Source organism: Callospermophilus lateralis, chromosome 3 (assembly GCF_048772815.1).
Source record: "Callospermophilus lateralis isolate mCalLat2 chromosome 3, mCalLat2.hap1, whole genome shotgun sequence".
Classification (NCBI taxonomy): Eukaryota; Metazoa; Chordata; class Mammalia; order Rodentia; family Sciuridae; genus Callospermophilus; species Callospermophilus lateralis.
In genome coordinates this window covers 48118736-48136677 of record NC_135307.1, presented here as the reverse complement: position 1 = coordinate 48136677, position 17942 = coordinate 48118736, and the positions used below count along the sequence as shown (strand labels likewise).

At 36.0% G+C, this 17942-nt stretch overlaps 1 protein-coding gene and 1 non-coding gene across 6 annotated transcripts in view; one reads left to right on the top strand and one right to left on the bottom strand.

Annotated features, from left to right (window-relative positions):
* Positions 1-17942, top strand: part of Slc25a21 (solute carrier family 25 member 21) — a 502454-nt gene that overhangs the window by 208949 nt on the left and 275563 nt on the right. The window lies entirely within an intron of this gene.
* Positions 16584-16690, bottom strand: LOC143395967 (U6 spliceosomal RNA). The gene has a single exon (XR_013090872.1). It is a non-coding gene; the product is annotated as a U6 spliceosomal RNA (small nuclear RNA).

The window sequence follows — 17942 nt, the reverse complement described above, 5'->3', positions numbered from 1 at the left end:
CCAGACAGCAGCTTAGAGAGTATTTTCTGAAGATTCTCTACTCTGTACAGGATACCCATCTCTCTACAGAAAGTTACACAGACGAGAGCACCATGTTTAATTTATATGTTGGGTTTTGAGAATCTGGATTTTTCTCCATGATCCATTATTTATTTAGCCAATTAAAAAGGTTTTTTTAAGATTTTTTTTTTAGTTGTAGATGGACACAATACCTTTACTTTCTTTTTTTATTTTTTATGTGGTGCTGAGGATCAAACCCAGTGTCTCACACATGCTAGGTGAGCGTTCTACCACTGAGCCACAACTCCAGCCCCCAAACATTTTTTTACTTTGGATAGTGTAACAAATTTTTTGAAATACTGCCTCAGCTAGTTGTTTGGATCACTTCATAATCTATTAATTTTTACTGATACTTTTGGCTGAGTTGTTTCTCAGTGCAGTAATAACAAACTTGGAGGTAAAGATCCTATATCCTACTTTATTTGAGTACCTTGATAGACCAGATACTTGGCAAATATGTGTTTGACAGTACCAATGTAATGCAGTCTAACCTGCTAGAGTATATTGTTTTCCTATGGTAAATGATCTAATTTTAAGGACTAAAAATAGCTGCTGGATAGCAGTGACCACAGAAGGTAGCTAACAATGCACTGATGTAGCAATGTGTTGAATTTATGGTTAATGAATTTCTTAGGCATTGAGATTATCAGATTCTTCCAGGATAGGACATTTTCTTCCGATCTATTTTGAGAATAACCAAATAAGAAATAGGAAATGATACACAATATATAAAACTTAGCCTTCTGAGTCAAGTAATTATAGTATTCTAGAGCATACTAAAACTATTATATTTTTCAGTTTTACATTATATAGGACTTTACACTCTATTTTGAGGAATGAGAATCATCATAAAATAGAAATTAAATATATATAGATAAGTATTACCCCTAATAATTGCCATCTTAGAATTTTTGCAGCAGTCATACCACTGCACAAAATATTTTTGTTTTACCCTTAGTGCTAAGTTGAGTCACCAAAGCAAACAACTAATCACTTATATAGCATCTTATACTCATGTCTTGATTTTAACCAAATGGTGTACAGTGTGATCATATTATTGCCAGTGGTGCCTCCAGGTGATATTTTGACATTTACAAAGTTCAAATTAATTCTCAAAAGAAAAGTTTTGTGACCAATGAGGAGAGAGGAAGGAAGGGAAGAGCAAGGGGAAAAGAAGAGAGAGAAAATGTGGGGGGTGGAAGGGGAAGCCAAAGCTCCAAGGGCATATCCAAAAGAGGTATTCCTAAAGTGCCAAAGAAAGAAACTAATGCTATGTGTTTGTCTTTAAAAGACCACAACATTGAAGGAGACAAAATTCTTCTTTAGTTTTAAGATTAAGTATTATGTTAGTTCTGTCTTTTTTTGGTAATGATGTATGGTATAAATGAATAGTATCATAGATTATGTTATATAATTGATAGGCTTTAAGAAAACAAACTTTATTACAAGACTCCTACTTGTGTTAGAACCAAGGTACTTGTTTTAGAACCAAGAAAATTATTATGTTGTGATATTTTCCTCCCAAGGTTGTCTTACCACAAGAGATAAGAGGAATCACCAACCATTCTCTTTTGCCAAGAATTTGGGAAGAGGTGGGGGCAGCCACTAGAGAATTCAAGGTACCTACCAATTTTGTGTTTCATTTTTAGGGAGATTCCTTATTATTTCTGATGGTTGTGTGATGATATAACAGGCATTTTCAGTAAGACCTTTCCTGAAAACCCTTTATTATTTCAAACATGGAAGCATACACTGTGAGCTGGGGTTTTGCTAAGCAAAAAACTGAGACAGAATTCTCATCTCTGGTTAACAGAGAACACCTTCTTCAGAACAGGAAGGAAAAGGAAGTTTTCATTTCAAAATGAGCCAATGCCACTTTTCCTCCCCATTACAAAAAGCGAAACCGAAACTATTAAAGACAGATTGGGCAACAGGTTATTTGATCATAGAAATAAAAGAAGAGAGAACAAATAGTTATGTGAATTTAACTATTTGTGTCTTGACAGAATTTGAATGCAAAATCTTAAAGTTATACATGTTGCAGGGGAAATCAAGTCATATAAACTTTTTTTTTTCCATGTGCATAATGGAAGAACTTATGCTTTTGATTCTGTATTTCTCAAATAACATTTATTCCCAGGTATAAGTGAGCAGGTCACTTGAGTGGCTGAAGTTGAGGTGATGACTAGGTGATGGGAAATGGGGCATTAGGACTTGGAGCCAATAAGGTGGCAGAAGAGATATGTAGAATTTTGCATGCAGGTCTCTCAAAGCAAGAGGATGAAATTGCATAGGCTGGCAGGTGTGGCCACGAAAGGAAGGGAAGTATGCTTCAGGTGCAAATCCTAAATGACATTTGATTCCTTCTGAGGCAGAGTTTCTGCTGTCTCACCTGGTGGCTGGCATGTGACTCAGCATTTTCCAAAGCCCTTACTTGCATTAACCTTACTCTGGATGTGAGGTCCTCTTGGAGCTCAGGGTACCAGGAGAGGTGAGATGCAAATCCTCTCACCACATCCTGACATCCCATTGCATAGGCACTGTGCATTAGGGTTTTTTCATCTACAAGTCATGGCTTGTTCTTCAGGAACCACTAATCGTTTAATTCCAGTGATGCCAAAAATATGAGTCAAAAAAAATCAAATGATTGCATAGACAACAATAAAAAGAAAACAGAAATGAATATGTAGCTTTGAACCTTTGGGGATATTTGAAGTAAATTAGTGTTTGCTTACTGACTTTACTCAGGTCCACAGGGAGCATTTTGACCACTCTGTGGTCAGTACTGATCTCAACTTTATATGTTCTCATATGACATGCACATGTGAAGAACCTCCACCACTTTTGGTGGAACCTGCCTACAATTATTTCATGGGCTCATTGCATGTTTCTTCTTTCCTATGCTGCATGATTGGTGGTCTTTTGTACATTGTGCAGATGTTTCTCTTGTACTATTTCATGATTATTTTTCAAGTGGCCTCTTAGTCAAGGGATGGTAGGTCAGCACATGAAAACATCTGCTGTTACCATTTTTCTAAGCAAACAGCAGATGGCATTGCTGCTGTCCTTTTGATCTGGCGCAAAAATTCCCAAGGCTGAGGTGTTGGTTTACATTGACACTGCCTGGCAAGAAACTGCTTGAGAGTTTTCCTCCCCCAACAGTAGCACTGCTTACAGATGTTTTCTCTGCAACTCTCATTTTTAGTTTGTTTCTTCCTGTGACTCTACTTCTGCAGGGTGTCATGAACTTTGATTTTTCCCTCCTGTGTCTGTTGCTTGGTCATCTCATTGATATCAACCATAACCCTCAGGTTGTTTCCCATTTATCACCTGCTGGAAGTACCACTGGTGTTGCCATAGAGAAGACAGAACTGTATGTTTGGGTCACCTCAGGATTTGGACAATGATACATATATGTCTCAGATAAAACAAGATTATTTGAAAAATAGCTGAAACACCAAGCTTTGTCTACGTAGTACCTCAGGCAAACATTTTAGCAGCTGAATTTGTAAAACTTTAATGCATGTATTTTTTAAAATTTGTTTTTAGTTGTAGATGGACACAATACCTTCATTTTATTTATTTATTTTTATTTGGTGCTGAGGATCAAACCCAGTGCCTCACAAATGCTAGGCAAGTACTCTACCGCTGAGCTACAACCACAGCCCCAACATGTACTCTCTTAAATCTGTAATTATTGAACAAGATTATCTTTACAAACAATGCAAATATGCAGAAAACAAACAAACAAAAAGCCAACTTCTTAATTTTCTAGGTGGAGAACAGCCTGTTGGAAGAAAAAAAAAATCCTCTTAATTTTTTTCTTGTTTATACTGAATTTCCAATGACTTTAACTATAATGTAAACTTTGGTATTCTACCATGCTTCCTCATTCTTTGACATCTTTCTTTTGTAGGTGTTTCTTTTCTGATACTGTCAGTCAAATCTTTATGTGTGTCTTTCTGTCTTCTGCCTAGCCTTGTATATCCTGTCAGGAGTTCCAGAAAGCGTCAATTTCCTCATCTGCAAAATAAGAATAATTAAAGTATTTTCCTTATAGAATTGTTGTGAGGATTAAATGGGATAATGTATGCTTAGCAAGTGCTTTAAAAATTACAGTCATCATTCTCATCATCACTTCATCATCATCATTGCCTCATTCACGGGTCAAAGAGTCAGAGGACCCAGCTTGATCAAGTCCTAGCTGAAATGTGAGGCACTATTATTATCTCTTCTTTCTCATCCTAAGTCCAAGTTTTATTGCCTTTTATTTATTACTTGGGTTTTTGTATTATATATTCAAACTCCACATTGACAATTAAGCTATTCAAGTTCAAGATGCTATTCTTGAACTTATTTTATTGGATTACTTTAGATATCTATCAATATTCTATCTATATGCATGTGTGTGCATGTGTTTGCTTGCTTATTTATTTATTTATTTATAGCTTTTTGACTCAAAAAACTCCAAGTTCATATTTGTAACTTGACATAGTATAGTGATTATCACAGGTAAAGTTTCTAATTTTTGCCTTTGGTTGTTGGCAAGACAAAAATAAAGCCTTTGTTAAACCTGCACAGGGACTGATATACTTTTAAGTACACCTCAGAGTGACCTGTACCTTTCCATATATTCCCAATTTGTCATTGTCCACAGAGTTTCATCCCCTTTAACCTGCAAAACATATGATGATACTAAGTGACAGGTAGATATGCATACTGGATTGCTTCTTGTGTATCACATGGTCAAGCTACTGTAGTTCCATTCGATTTAAGTTTTATGCAGCTATTGTTGTCTGTTTGTAGTCTTGCAAAATTGGACTTTCAAATGGCCCAATTTTCTAGGATATGTAAGTTTTCATAGCAAAGTATTTGCAGCCTCAAAAACATAAGCTTTCAGAATATTTGGCAGCTATCTAAAGTGATTAGGAAAAATGAAATAATTTACTGCTTTTAAATTTTTTTAAGGCAAGCTCTCAAATCTAGAAAAGTTGTCAAAATGAATTATTTTGTGTTATTTTCTTGGTACATGCCACCTTTTCAGAATTTTATTAAAAAAATAAAAAGGGAGGAGTAGAGAGGATATCTAAGAGACAGCGTGACTCATTTTTCTAACAAGAAAAGGCAGTCGCTGACTATGTGTGGAAATAATGCCGGAGCATGTCTGTTAACATCTAAGTCATTCTAGAATTTGGGATTACCAGGAGTCAGTAAACCTTAAATACTGGTGATTAGTTTAATTAACACTGGAAAAACAAATCTCCTTCCATCTCTCAAAAACATATTTCTGGTGAACCTATTCCAGTATCCTTTTATTTCACTTCCACTCAGTTCTTCTGGCATTTGTCAAATCCTCTTATTAAAATGTTCTTTCTTTTTGTTTGTATGTTTCCTTAAACTCTAAAATGAATAGACTTGTCTCAAATATTCTTACCCATTCTTAGACAACTTCTTATTTTAGCACAACATTTGACTGTATCCTTTAAAGTTTTGAGTTGAAAATTGAATTTGCTTTAATTTCTTCTCCTTCTGACCCAATTAGGTTTCCAGTCTTCATCCTTTGAATGAATTATTTTGTGTTATTTTCTTTCTTCTTTTTCCTGTGAGGTTGCAGCTCATTTTTCTATTCTTTTCTTAGATTTTTAAAAACTCACTTTACAATCTAATTGTATCATTTAACTATTATAATTTATTACACTTTAAATTGGATTCTTTTAGAGAAAACTTGACCTTTCATTAGTTATGCAATATTTACAAATCAATAAATTATTAATTTTCAACTATAGGAAGTGAACTCTAAAAGGGCCCTTGTCTGTCTCCTGAACCTAAATCTGTCTTCCCTATCTCCTGCTAAACACCTTTACATCAGAGTCCCTCTAATACAATAAAATCACCACATCCCTGTTTCTGTTTATGGAACTAATTAGTCATCCTACCCTGAAACTTTGGCATGTTCTTCACCTTATGTCTCCTTTTTACCCCACATTTGACTGGCTACCCGTCCATTGAGCAGCCTATGCTGTTTTTCACATCCATTTGCTCAATTCTAGGTTTACATCTTTGCAGTCCTCGAGACTTTTCTCCTCCTCCACGTTCCTGACATTATAATTCATTTCCCACCTTGCCACCCTACCACCATATGTACCACTTCCAGCCTTTTTGCTTCCTATTATTCTCCATTAGCTTGCATATGGCTGCTGGATTTTTCTTCCTTAAGTGTAGCTCTAATAGTTGCTTTTCTGTTGTGTACATAATAAACTCTTTCCTTTAATTAAGATCTTCCATATTTAAGAACCAAATTTTTCTTCTACCTTTCTCTTTCATGCTGTCCTCTATACCTCCATATACTTTGGGCAGTTTGAATTTCTCTGATCTCTCTGTGCCCTTATGGTCCTCTCTATTATTTTTCTCATGTTCCTTTTTCTGTCAGTTCTCTAAATCTCCTTCTTGAGTCATGAACTACCAGGGTACTAGTCAAATGCCTTCTCCGTAAAGCCATTCTTGATTATGCTACCTCCCCCCCGCAAACCTACTAGTGAATTTTCACTTTCTTTATTCTTTTTCTTGATGTGTTAACTCTTGCCTTCCTTTGTTGTTTGTTGTGTTTACTTTTCTCTTTATGGCAGGAATTTATGATCCAGTGTCTTAATTATTTTTGTATTCTCCCTGAGAACAGTATAGTATTTATACATTCTTGGTATTTAATAAATATTATATGTCTTGAAATATGGGATGCACATATATACATACAAACTCACATACAAAATTAAAAAGTAATCTTCAATATCTCTGTTTATATGCATCCTCTTTTTAACACAATAATCACAGCCCGTATTTCTTTACTTTTGCAATAGTCTGAAATTCAGGATCTCCCTTTTCCAACTAAGACTTGTGTACCCTGAGAAGGAAGTAAAAATAATTACCTGGAAGCCTGGTATTGCCACTTCTGTACTAGTAGGGAAAAGCTGAAGGTACTTAGTTGATTTCAGTTTGCATGACTGTGAGCTTACATATATAACTTAACTTTAAAAATTTAAAAGAACGTTTTAAATAGAGATATATATTTATTCTGCTAAGAAGTATTTGAAGCTGGGCATGGTGATGCATGCCTGTAATCCCAGCGGCTCAGGAAGTTGAGGCAGGAGTATTGAGTTCAAAGCCAACCTTAGCTACAGTGCAGCACTAAGCAACTCAGTGAGACCCTTTCTCTAAGTAAAATACAAAATAGGGATGGGGATGTGGCTCAGTGGTTGAGTGTCCCTGAGTTCAATCCCCGGTATACATCCCCCCACACCAAAAAAAAAAGTATTTGAGTCTTTATAGGTATGAGCCAATTGAATGCATTCAATGTATGAATATTTAAATGTACAAAATGAATATATAAATACAGACTTATAAATATAAAGATGCTGAAAATTTTTGAAGGATTTTATTTAAGAGCTCTTCAAAGAGTTAAATACTTATAATACACCTAACCTATACTAATTTCTTACCTTTATTTTTAGATCAACACAAGAATACCAACATGAAAACATTAGGGTCACCCATATGAAACTGATGACAGTTGAGAAATGGAACAAAAACAACAATTTCAAGTGGTTCAATCCATGTAAGCATGGAATGAGAACTGTCTTGAAACTTAGAACTTACTGCTTAGGATCTGTGTCTATCTGGTTCTTTCTTCACCCTGAACCGGCTTGTTATTTTCCTTTTTACTTAGCATATGGAGATAAAGTGCTAATTAGTAATGCTATTCTTCAGGTATACTGGTAATTATTGGTTTAATTCTTTCTACTTATTAATTCATAGTAGTTCATAATTAGTTGAGTTTATTACACTAGTAATTAAAATATAAAATTAATTGCATATTTTCTTTACTTTGAAGTTGGTCTAAAGGTGTATACATGCAAGACACGACTATGACTCAATAACTTTCATGTACATATGTAAGTGAATTATGTTCACTGGCTCACCCATTCAATCACTATCCCATCAGTCATTGTTTCTTGAGCACCTATTCTGGGCACACCATCCTGAACCAGCAGAAGATTCCAGGCTTCAGGAGAGAAGTATGAAAAGTACCTACTCTATGATCTTTGTCTAACCCACATGTACTGTGATAATCATTATTATGATGTGAACGCAATTCTTACTATTAGCTAGCTATGTTAAGAATTTCTCTTCATAATAACAATAATTGGTATACCATTTCCCCCCTCAAATTTTTATGACTAAGGAAAGTTAATAGAAACCAAAGGAGATGTCTTCATTAAGGAAAAAAATCAAATTGTAACAACTTTTATAAGAATTTATTGATTCTTTGTCTAAGGTAATCAGAGACAGTGCTGAGAGTCATTTTTCCCTTGAGAACATGACTCAGAACTTGTGCCTCTAAAACTACAACATACACTAGTATGGCAGTATGTAAAAAAGTGGATGTGTAACCGATGTGAATCTGAAATATGTATACGGGGTAAAAATGGGAGTTCATAATCCGCTTGAATCCAATGTATGAAATATGATATGTCAAGAGCTTTGTAATGCTTTGAACAACTAATAATAAAAAAATTAAATAAAAAAACTTTCTTCCTTTATGCCCTGCTTGGGGTGGAAGAACTAAAGAATAAAACGGAGATTCTAAGGGTTCTTAATAATCAGCTTAGTCAAAGAAATAAAACCCACAGTGTGATTTCAGGCCTCCATGTGTCTGGTAGACTGTGGTCTGTAGTCACGCCCTCTTGTTTCATAAAGGTCTTCCATAGCCCACAGGGCTCTAAGATACATAGAACAGCCACGCAGATCTACCTCCACTCCAGGAAAAGCAGCTCAGCATACAAGCTGTGTCAGCAGAGGGTTTGGAACCTTGGTTGTCAAAGTCAACATGTTTATTTATTTCATTAATTTGTATCTGTTTTATACATTAGTATCATATTTTCTAATTTAATTGGAATTGTTATAAAATAATTCAGAAGAGGAAAAAGATGAATTTTCAGATATATTTCGTTTCTACATTATTTCTGACACCAGTCTTTGATTTTTTAAACGTCTGTGAAACTTCACAATTAAAAAATTAAAACCTGAATGAATTCTAGAGGACTTTAGTCTGATTAGAATTATTAATTCTGCTTTTTTGAGAAGACCTTACCCCTTGGCTACATTATCTTGGGATCAGGCTATATTTCACTGTATTTTCTTTGATATGAGTACAGTAAAATACCAGACCTTAAAATACAAATCCCTTGCTGGGCTTCTTCTCCCTGGGAAAGAATACACTTTATGGCCAGATGGAATGGCATCATGTCTCACTGTTGGGGTAGCTCAGAAAAGACAACATCACCGAACACTTTCCATTCTCATACGGAGCAGGCTTCTTAGTTTAGTCAGGTGCTGTAACTTGGACCCAACACTGAGCTGCAGCTCAAGAGACAAAACAGTTGGAAAACTTGGAGAAAGGCTCTAAGGGTCAGTGAAATTTACTGTGGGCAGCTGCTGCTTCAAAGCCACTCTCTGTGCAGAAGCCTATTAAGAAGTAGTAGGTTATGTTCCTGCCATTTCCCCCAGCATGATGGATGATGCTCTGAAAAGAGAAAAGACTTCCTGTTCCACGGAGGTGGCTTTCCTCAAGGCCACCTCACCGCCTTTCTCAGGCTCTCTCCATTCCGTTTCTAACCATTGAATTCACTGCTCCACTACATGTAATAATAACCTGGGCTTGTCAGGATGACTGACTGTGACTCACCAGTGACTGCTTGTCCATCAACAGGACCTCCCACTCTCAGAACAGTCTTAGCTCTGCTGTCAGTCCAGGCGGAAAGGGCTGTGAGGGCATTCATGAGGGCCTGGATTCAATCCCCAGCACTGTAATAATAATGATAATAATAATAACAAAAAAGAGAGAGAAAAAGTACTGTAAGGGAAAAAAATACAGTTGCATATGGAGTTGCATAATAACAGAAGAAGTGACATTAGAGTTTGCTAGACTTCCTTTTGCCTTTCACTTTACCTCAAATTAAGAAATTATTTTTCTCTGGCATGCTCTTGGGTCATGGTATTTGCCAAGATGGTGGTGTACATGCCATTCACTCAGTTATACATACTCTTCCCTTGCTTTACTTCTTAACAGTGACTCATCTTTCCATCCTTGGTTTAGAGAGAAGCCTGAGCCTTGTTTAAGTGAGAGCTCTCAACTCAAGGTGCTTGTAGCGAATGTCTTTTCCATTTTGCAACTGTTTGGGTCACCATTTGAGGAAACTTTGTCCTGCCACATGTTATTGGAAACTGTATTTCCCTCCCTCCCTCCCTCCCTCTCCCTCCCTCCCTCCCTCTCTCTCTCTCTCTCTCTCTCTCTCTCTCTCTCTCTCTCTCTCTCTCTCATGCCCAATGCTGTCCTCCTTGCCCACGAGGGCAGGCTCCAAAAGGGCAGACATGATGACTGTCATTCCTCACTTATTCTTCCAGTACCCATCACTCAGTGCATATTTATCATTGCTGGATACCACTGATATTTAATTTGTACATCATTGTTACATCCTTTTCATAGGCATAGAGACACAGCAATAAGAGTATACGGTACTTTTACAAACAAAGCTGAGTGTTTAGTAAAAAGCATCATCTGCTAGTAGCCCTTCTGTATATGCAAAGAGGTTATGCATAATTTGTAGGTACAAACCTCAGAGTATTCAGATCAAATAATTATATATATATATATATATATATATATATATATATATATATATATATATATATTTCAAAAAGTTCTTTCTTACTGACCCTAAACAACAATGGTTATGAAGTGCTAGTGTGTGTTTAGGACAGTCCATGGTGCTATGTAGAGATAGATAAGATTCCTGCCCTCCTGAGGCTTATCATGTACATAGGAACATTGTTTAAAAACCAAAGAAGAAAGTTTTCATTTATGGGAATGTGGGAGAACCACAAACACAAAGGAGAGAAAAATCTATTTTTCTGACCTTCTATAATTCATGGCTGTGAATTATGAAGAATGAAAATGCAACTGATCTCCAGTTAATTGGTGACTTATATAGATCAATAACCCATGAAGCTTGTGGTTTCATTCTAAAATTAATCTACCACTCAAAAGGAAAAATCAAGTCTTCCTTGACAAGATTTCAGGTGCTGGCAGGTACATTTTGATGAGCATTATATTTAGATTGAACTAAGGAGTTATTTAGGAAAATAAGGATTCATGTGGAAGTTTCCTCCTACTGTCTAATTTAGAGGATTTTTATTCCCTGTGGAATTCCTTCAGGGGCTGCTGAAGGAGGTGTCAAGAAAGGAGGAAGTCAAAGGATAAAGTTTTGTTCCCTCCAACTCACAACCAGAAAGGCTCCTTGTAGAAACATTTGTTTTAGAATTTCATTAGAAGAAATTATTCTCCTGCCATGGTTTGCTAAGTTTTCTTTAAATTACCAAGTTCAAGAAAATCTTTCTCAGGACAGATGGCAGTTACTTTGAATGATGGGGAGCAGAACTTGAGTAAGCTGGGAGGTGTAAAAGTAATTCATAGAGCAAGATAGAAGCCAAGACTTTTCCTATGAGAAAAGCAAGGACATTCTTCAGGAAATGATAAGATGTTGACACTGATCCTTTGATCAGTTGGGACATTTGGTCAGAATGTTCTGAATCTACTGCAGGACATGCAAGGGTTCTTCTTTGAGGTATCTGAGTTGAGTAAATGAGTGAACTCCATTGATCAACTCTTGTATTTACTCTAATTGACCTCCATGGAGCTTGGAGTTCCTTCCTCTATGCATCAAATGGTGGGAAGTTGTTGCAATGTACATGAACTATAAATCACTATGTTGATGGGAAACTCACTCTAACACACACATTTTCTTTCTTTTTTTTTTTTTTTTGGACACTTTCTTGAAATATTTACTTGGGGGTAGCAAATGAATAGAAGAGCAGAGAAGCTACCTTGAAAATGGAGAGTAAGCATTTGGTCATGACTGTGGCTGTGATACTCCTGCAGGTGATGCTTATGAATCCCCATTGTCTGCCAGCCTCCACATCTTTAGGTTTTAGGTGATTCTTATCTCAGACTCAAAGCATATTCATAAATTGTCATAAGATGGGTAGGGCTCTCTTAAAGATTATAATTTATTTTTAAATTTCTTAGTCATAATTTAATGAGAATCTATTGGGATGAGAGAGAAGATAATAAACCCAGAAAGAAAATATTTCTACTCAAGTGTACTCCAGGAAATATTGGGCTTGTTCCAGAGTATTCTACTTTTATTTCTACTAGGAACAAATAGGAATGCTAAAGCTCTTATGTGGAAAATATGTCTATATATAGTTTGTATGTATTTATATGCTGAAAACAAAATGAGACTATTCAAGGAATGTTTGGAATTATAGAATTCTCTGTAAATATCAGTATCTCATGAAATCTTAGTCTTTTGTTAAAAGTTGAGAAATTTAAGTGACTATGGAAAATTCTTAAAAATAATAACAATAACAGTAATTTTATTCTTAAGCTATCAAAAAATTCATGACCACAATTCTCTAATCTCATTGAGAGGAAACATTAAAAAAAAAAAAGCAAAACCCATGGCCAGAGACTAAATTTAATGGAGTGGGAAAGATGGACAATAACTGTGGAATTGCAAATTAATTATGTTTACATGAAAAATCATGGTAATTATGATATGAAATTGTGATGCCCTTTGATTACAGCAAAACTCTGTTCTATAGATCAGGATCAAAAGGGAGAATTTTTAATTTTCCTTCAATTTGGTCAATTCTGGAGATTTCAAGAGGGAAGCAAAGCTAACAGATATTTATGAAAAGAATCAAATTAGCATATGCACTAAGCAATAGGTCTGTGTCTTTTGAATAACTACAAACATTTAAAACTGACCATGATGTAGATAATTGGAAGACAAAATCAGAACTCAAGTAAAACCATTTCTTCAGTAATTTTGAAAAGTCTATTTATAAAATACACATGGATAGAAAAAAACTAGACTAATAAATCAGAACTAAATGATGCAACAGATATAAAAATTATTATCCTCCCCAATCAAAAATAAGCTTATAATTCTGATTTAATAAAGCTGAATATGTATGTTCACATTGGACAGCTTATCATCTTAAAATGTACAACTAAATTATAGTTCTGGGTTATCACAGTGACCAAAATTATGTTATTCTACTGCAGGAACTGATTCTACATATCTTTATAGTCACTTTTGCTTAATTCCTGAATGTATTGTTAGAGTGTTGACAGGCTACCAGTAATGTTACTTTGTCCTTTTACTGCACCTCTCACAAGAGGATCTTTAAGAGCTTTACTCACATTAGTGTGTTATTCCTAGGATTATTCTTCCTGTTTTATAACTGAGGAAACTACTTCCCACGGATATAAGTAACTTGTTCAAAGACTGCAAACCAGCTCTCTAATGTTGCTACAAAGGGTCTCCTGATTCCAGGGCTTGACCATTCCACCCTCGAGATTAGCACTTGAAGGAGGCACTCTGTGATGGCTCTCACCCAGAGAATGGTTCTGTGCACCACATTAAATTAAGATTTTGTGAACGTACAGGAGACATACGTTTCAATGTCCATAAAGAAAGTGTTTTCGGAGCAAAAAAAAAATAACAACATAAATATAGAGAAAAATGAGTAACCCCCTGCATAGAAAGGTTGCCAGACATTTCATTTGCATTGGCTTACACTTAATATTATAAACAAGCTGTTGATTCACAAATGAGGTTGCATAGACTTAGAAGTATTTTATTGGTATTTGATTTCAGTCCATGACAATAGTGTTTATTAGAAAGTAATAAATCTGTATTCATTAAAATAATTATTAACTCATTTTGGTTTTTCATGGATTCAACTAGGAATATGTATGCATAAGAGTCTTGGGAAAGGAAGGCATTAAATAACTCTTATAAATATGGCATAAATGCAGTTTTGAAAAGAGGTTTCAAAGGACACATGGAGAAGAACCTTGTGGAACAGTGAAAACAGCAAAGTCATAGACAGAAGATGCCTACCATTTGCAGCCTCTACTTCAGTTAGCAACTTTCTTCATAATTGAAAATACAGTGTTCTACTAATGAATACTTTGGATAGTATAGGGCAGTGAGGGGTCACCTGTATGCTCCTGACATTCTTCAAGCAGGCTTATAAAGTTAGAGCAGGACTGGCCTGACTCTGAATAAGGGTAGGTGCCTTTTGTTGCATAAATCTTTAGTACTTCATTTTGTAGGCTTTGCTTCCTGCAGCAAAGCATCACAATGTGCCTTCTACCCAGAGAGTTTACAATACCAGGCAGAATGGCCTTATGCTCATATATGTTGACCTGTCTGTTTTGGTCCCAACCCCATCCATGGTCTGTATTCCTTTGTGATGAAGGCAGACAGAGCCATTATAATCCCTACATGAATGATCTATTATTTTTAAAAATAATTTTTCCCATTACTCTGTCAGCCATAAATACCTATTTTGCTAGCATGCTGTTTAGAATCACCATAATCTGGGGAGGGATATTTTATACCCTCTGTTCACATGTTCTAAGCAGTGGTTTTGCATGACTTTGGGGAATAAAACAGCAGAAGGGGGGATATTTTAAAAATAGTATAAGCTTAATGGTTTTTTCATTTATCATTTCTTTAACCTGTTTAGTATACTATGCGGAGATATGTATTAAGCTTTTGAGGAAAGGGGTGCTATTTTGTAACCAAAAGAAAGTGGAAAATATTTCTGGAACATTTTGACTTTCTTTCAACCTCTTTAGTGACTCAAAAAATATGCAATAATAAAATAAAAGTTCAAAAACTGCCAACTCAGGTCTCACATTAACTTTCCTGACAAAAACTAAAATTAATACTGTTCATATTAACAGTTATACTCTACTATCAAAAGGAAAGTTCTGAGTCAGAACATCATATCTCCTACTTCTACTTCTGATTCTAGGATCAAGTAAAACATTAAAATTATAAATTAAGTGATTTCATTGAGTTTGGTATGTCTAACCCTTAAAAGAGAGAGACCATTATGCTATGAGGTAAGAAAAGTTGGTTAGTTGTATAGCATTTTATTATCTCTAATCAAATTGGAGAATAATTTACTTCCTTTTCCAGACACTTCTGAAACAGATTAAATGTGATATTGTTTGCTTTGAAAGCATTATTCTAATGAATAGCATGAAGCCTAGTAGATAGAAACAGAGATATTAACAATAATAATTGATATGTTAGGAAAATGGTTAGGAAATTGATAGATTAGAGAAAGGATGAGTGGTAGGAGATAGTAAAGGCAGTGAGCCACTTTGGAAGCTGTCACAATTGTCCAGAGAAACAATGAGGGGAGCTCAGACTGGGGTTGTGGAGATGGAATTGTAATACTTCCAGGAGCCAACATGGCTCATAGCCTGGCCCAGTATTATAAACCCTGGAGGAGGCTCTCACCAGTGCTCTAGCTCCTGCTATATTTAAAGAGTTTAGATAGAGGCAGGGTTCAGGGAATACTTCTTATCTCCCTGGTACTGGGGAGGGGATGGTGTGTCTGTTTATATCTGATGTAGTATTCATGTGCAAGGAAAATTTGTAAGACACTGATTAATAACTCTGGAATGTCCTGCATTTCCTTTGCTTCTCCCCAAAATACATCAGAGCTTTGGGTGTCAGCTGCAGAGCCCGACTTCGAGTTACTCCTCACCAGCAATAGAACATGGATGGTGGGAAAGGGTATGTCCCCAGAACTAGTGGGATAAGATTGAGGCTAAGGATAGTCAAAGAGACAATACCAGGCCTGGAACCAAAGGGACAAGTCACTCTTGGGACCATCCTCTTTACAAGATCTTCTAAGTCCTGTATAATAGTGACCATTTTCTTAGCAAGTCTCAGAGCAATGTTTCTTAAAGTGTGTAGTCCATAGATGTCCTTTATGAAAAACACCTGGGGACATTTGCTAAAGGTACAGGTGCCTAGTTCTCTTACCATGTCAACAGCATTATTGATGTCAGAATTCCATATGAGGATTAGGTTGTTGTGCTCTATATTGTGTAGACTTCCCCTTTTCTGATTATTGGCAAAAAGTAAGAGTTACATCTAATGAGCATGGCTCCATGTTTGGGGTGGCTGGAGAGCGGACTCACCATGTCTGTTTAGATAGGTGTTCCCACGGTCTTTCTTGCTTGTTTTGGCTATGACTGTGTTTGGTGCTGCTGAGCAGAGCTGTGCATATAACTGCAGTTCACAGCTGTACTTTTCTCACTCGAGTGGCATTTTATGTAAAGGTGCAGGCCAGAGAAGAAATTAGGGAATGATCATAGGACCACACATGGGAAAAGTGATTCTGAGTATTAGGAAAGGAAAAGACTGAGGTGGCAGCCTGGGGCAAGGAGAATAACAATAAAAGAGATAGCAAGAGGATGGCATCAAAACAGACTACAGGATAAAATAGAACATTTTTATGATAATAGCACTTGAGAAATCTAAAGAATTATTAAATACAAATCTTATTGTGATTTGAAAAACACTGGAATTTTTTTTAATATGGAACGCTTCACGAATTTGCGTGTCATCCTTGCGCAGGGGCCATGCTAATCTTCTCTGTATCGTTCGAATTTTAGTATATGTGCTGCCGAAGCAAGCACAAAACACTGGAATTTAGTATTTTCTTCACCTATCTATTCTTTCTACCTCATCTTTCTCTCTACCCATACCACTGGCTTCATATGGAAAACTAGTTCTCAGTTGAAAACAAAATTTTCTCAATACTATCTTGTTTTCCATTATTATCCTAGAAATTCTGATTAACCTTTTAGTCACAAATACGCATTTATGTGAGGTTAAGTGGTAAAACTAATGACATGAAAATGATATAATTGGATAGGAATAGGGTTCCTGAGACTAAAGACAGGGATGACACAAATTTTCCAGTGAAAATAAACAGCCATATTTTGGATTAAAGGGTTACATTTTTTTTAACAAATTACAATTTTCTAATAATTTTTTTTAAAGTAGGTACATTTCATGGATCTTTCTACCATAGGCTTTTATGGATTTTAAACCTAGCTCATCTAATTCATTGTTCAGAATGTTCCCACAAAGAAGCAGAGAGTGTATTGTCTTAATTGGATAGGTGGGAGATCTAACAATTACAAAACTAAGGTGATCTTCTATACAGGATGTGATCAGCAAGTGCCTGCAGGAAGATTCCAGCCCGTATCTTCTGGATCCAAGTTCAGTGACTTTTACTCTAATGTTCTGCTTTTTATTTTACCTTAATATTTCAGAAGAAGATAGACATTCAAACTACTTCTTGGTCACTGATTACTAAACGATTAGGAACATCCATCATGTGTTAGTCTGTTTGCTCGGAACTGACAGAGAGGAATTGCAGTCTAAATTATGGGATCTAGATTCAGAAAATTCAAAGATCTGAAGGTCGAGTTAGCAAAAACTGTTAGCCTTTCTTTCATCTTTTTCTATAGGTGTCTCAGACCACTTGGTGATTTCAGACAATGTCCTTCCTTCCCCATTTCTTTGACTTCTCTAAGAGTCTTCAGGCTCTAGAAAAATTAGCAGACTGAGCATGCTCAGGTTCAAAGACCTTATTTCTTGGGCTGTGAAAGCAGGTGAAGCATTGCCCCTGTAGTCAGTGGGGGAATACAAGAGATTGGACTATTTAAAGATGTTTCTCAGGGTTTACTTTTAGTACAATAGAAAGGAGACTGTTCTGATTTAAATGAGTAGGATCAGACACAAAGGGCTGAGGATCTAGCAATCTAAACAGTCAATTCCACCTGCCTTGACTCCATCAGGGGATTTCCTCGAGGAAACTTAAGAAGGGAAGAGTGATGGGGGAGGGCAGAGGAGGAGTAAGTGAATCAGTTGTTCTCAGTC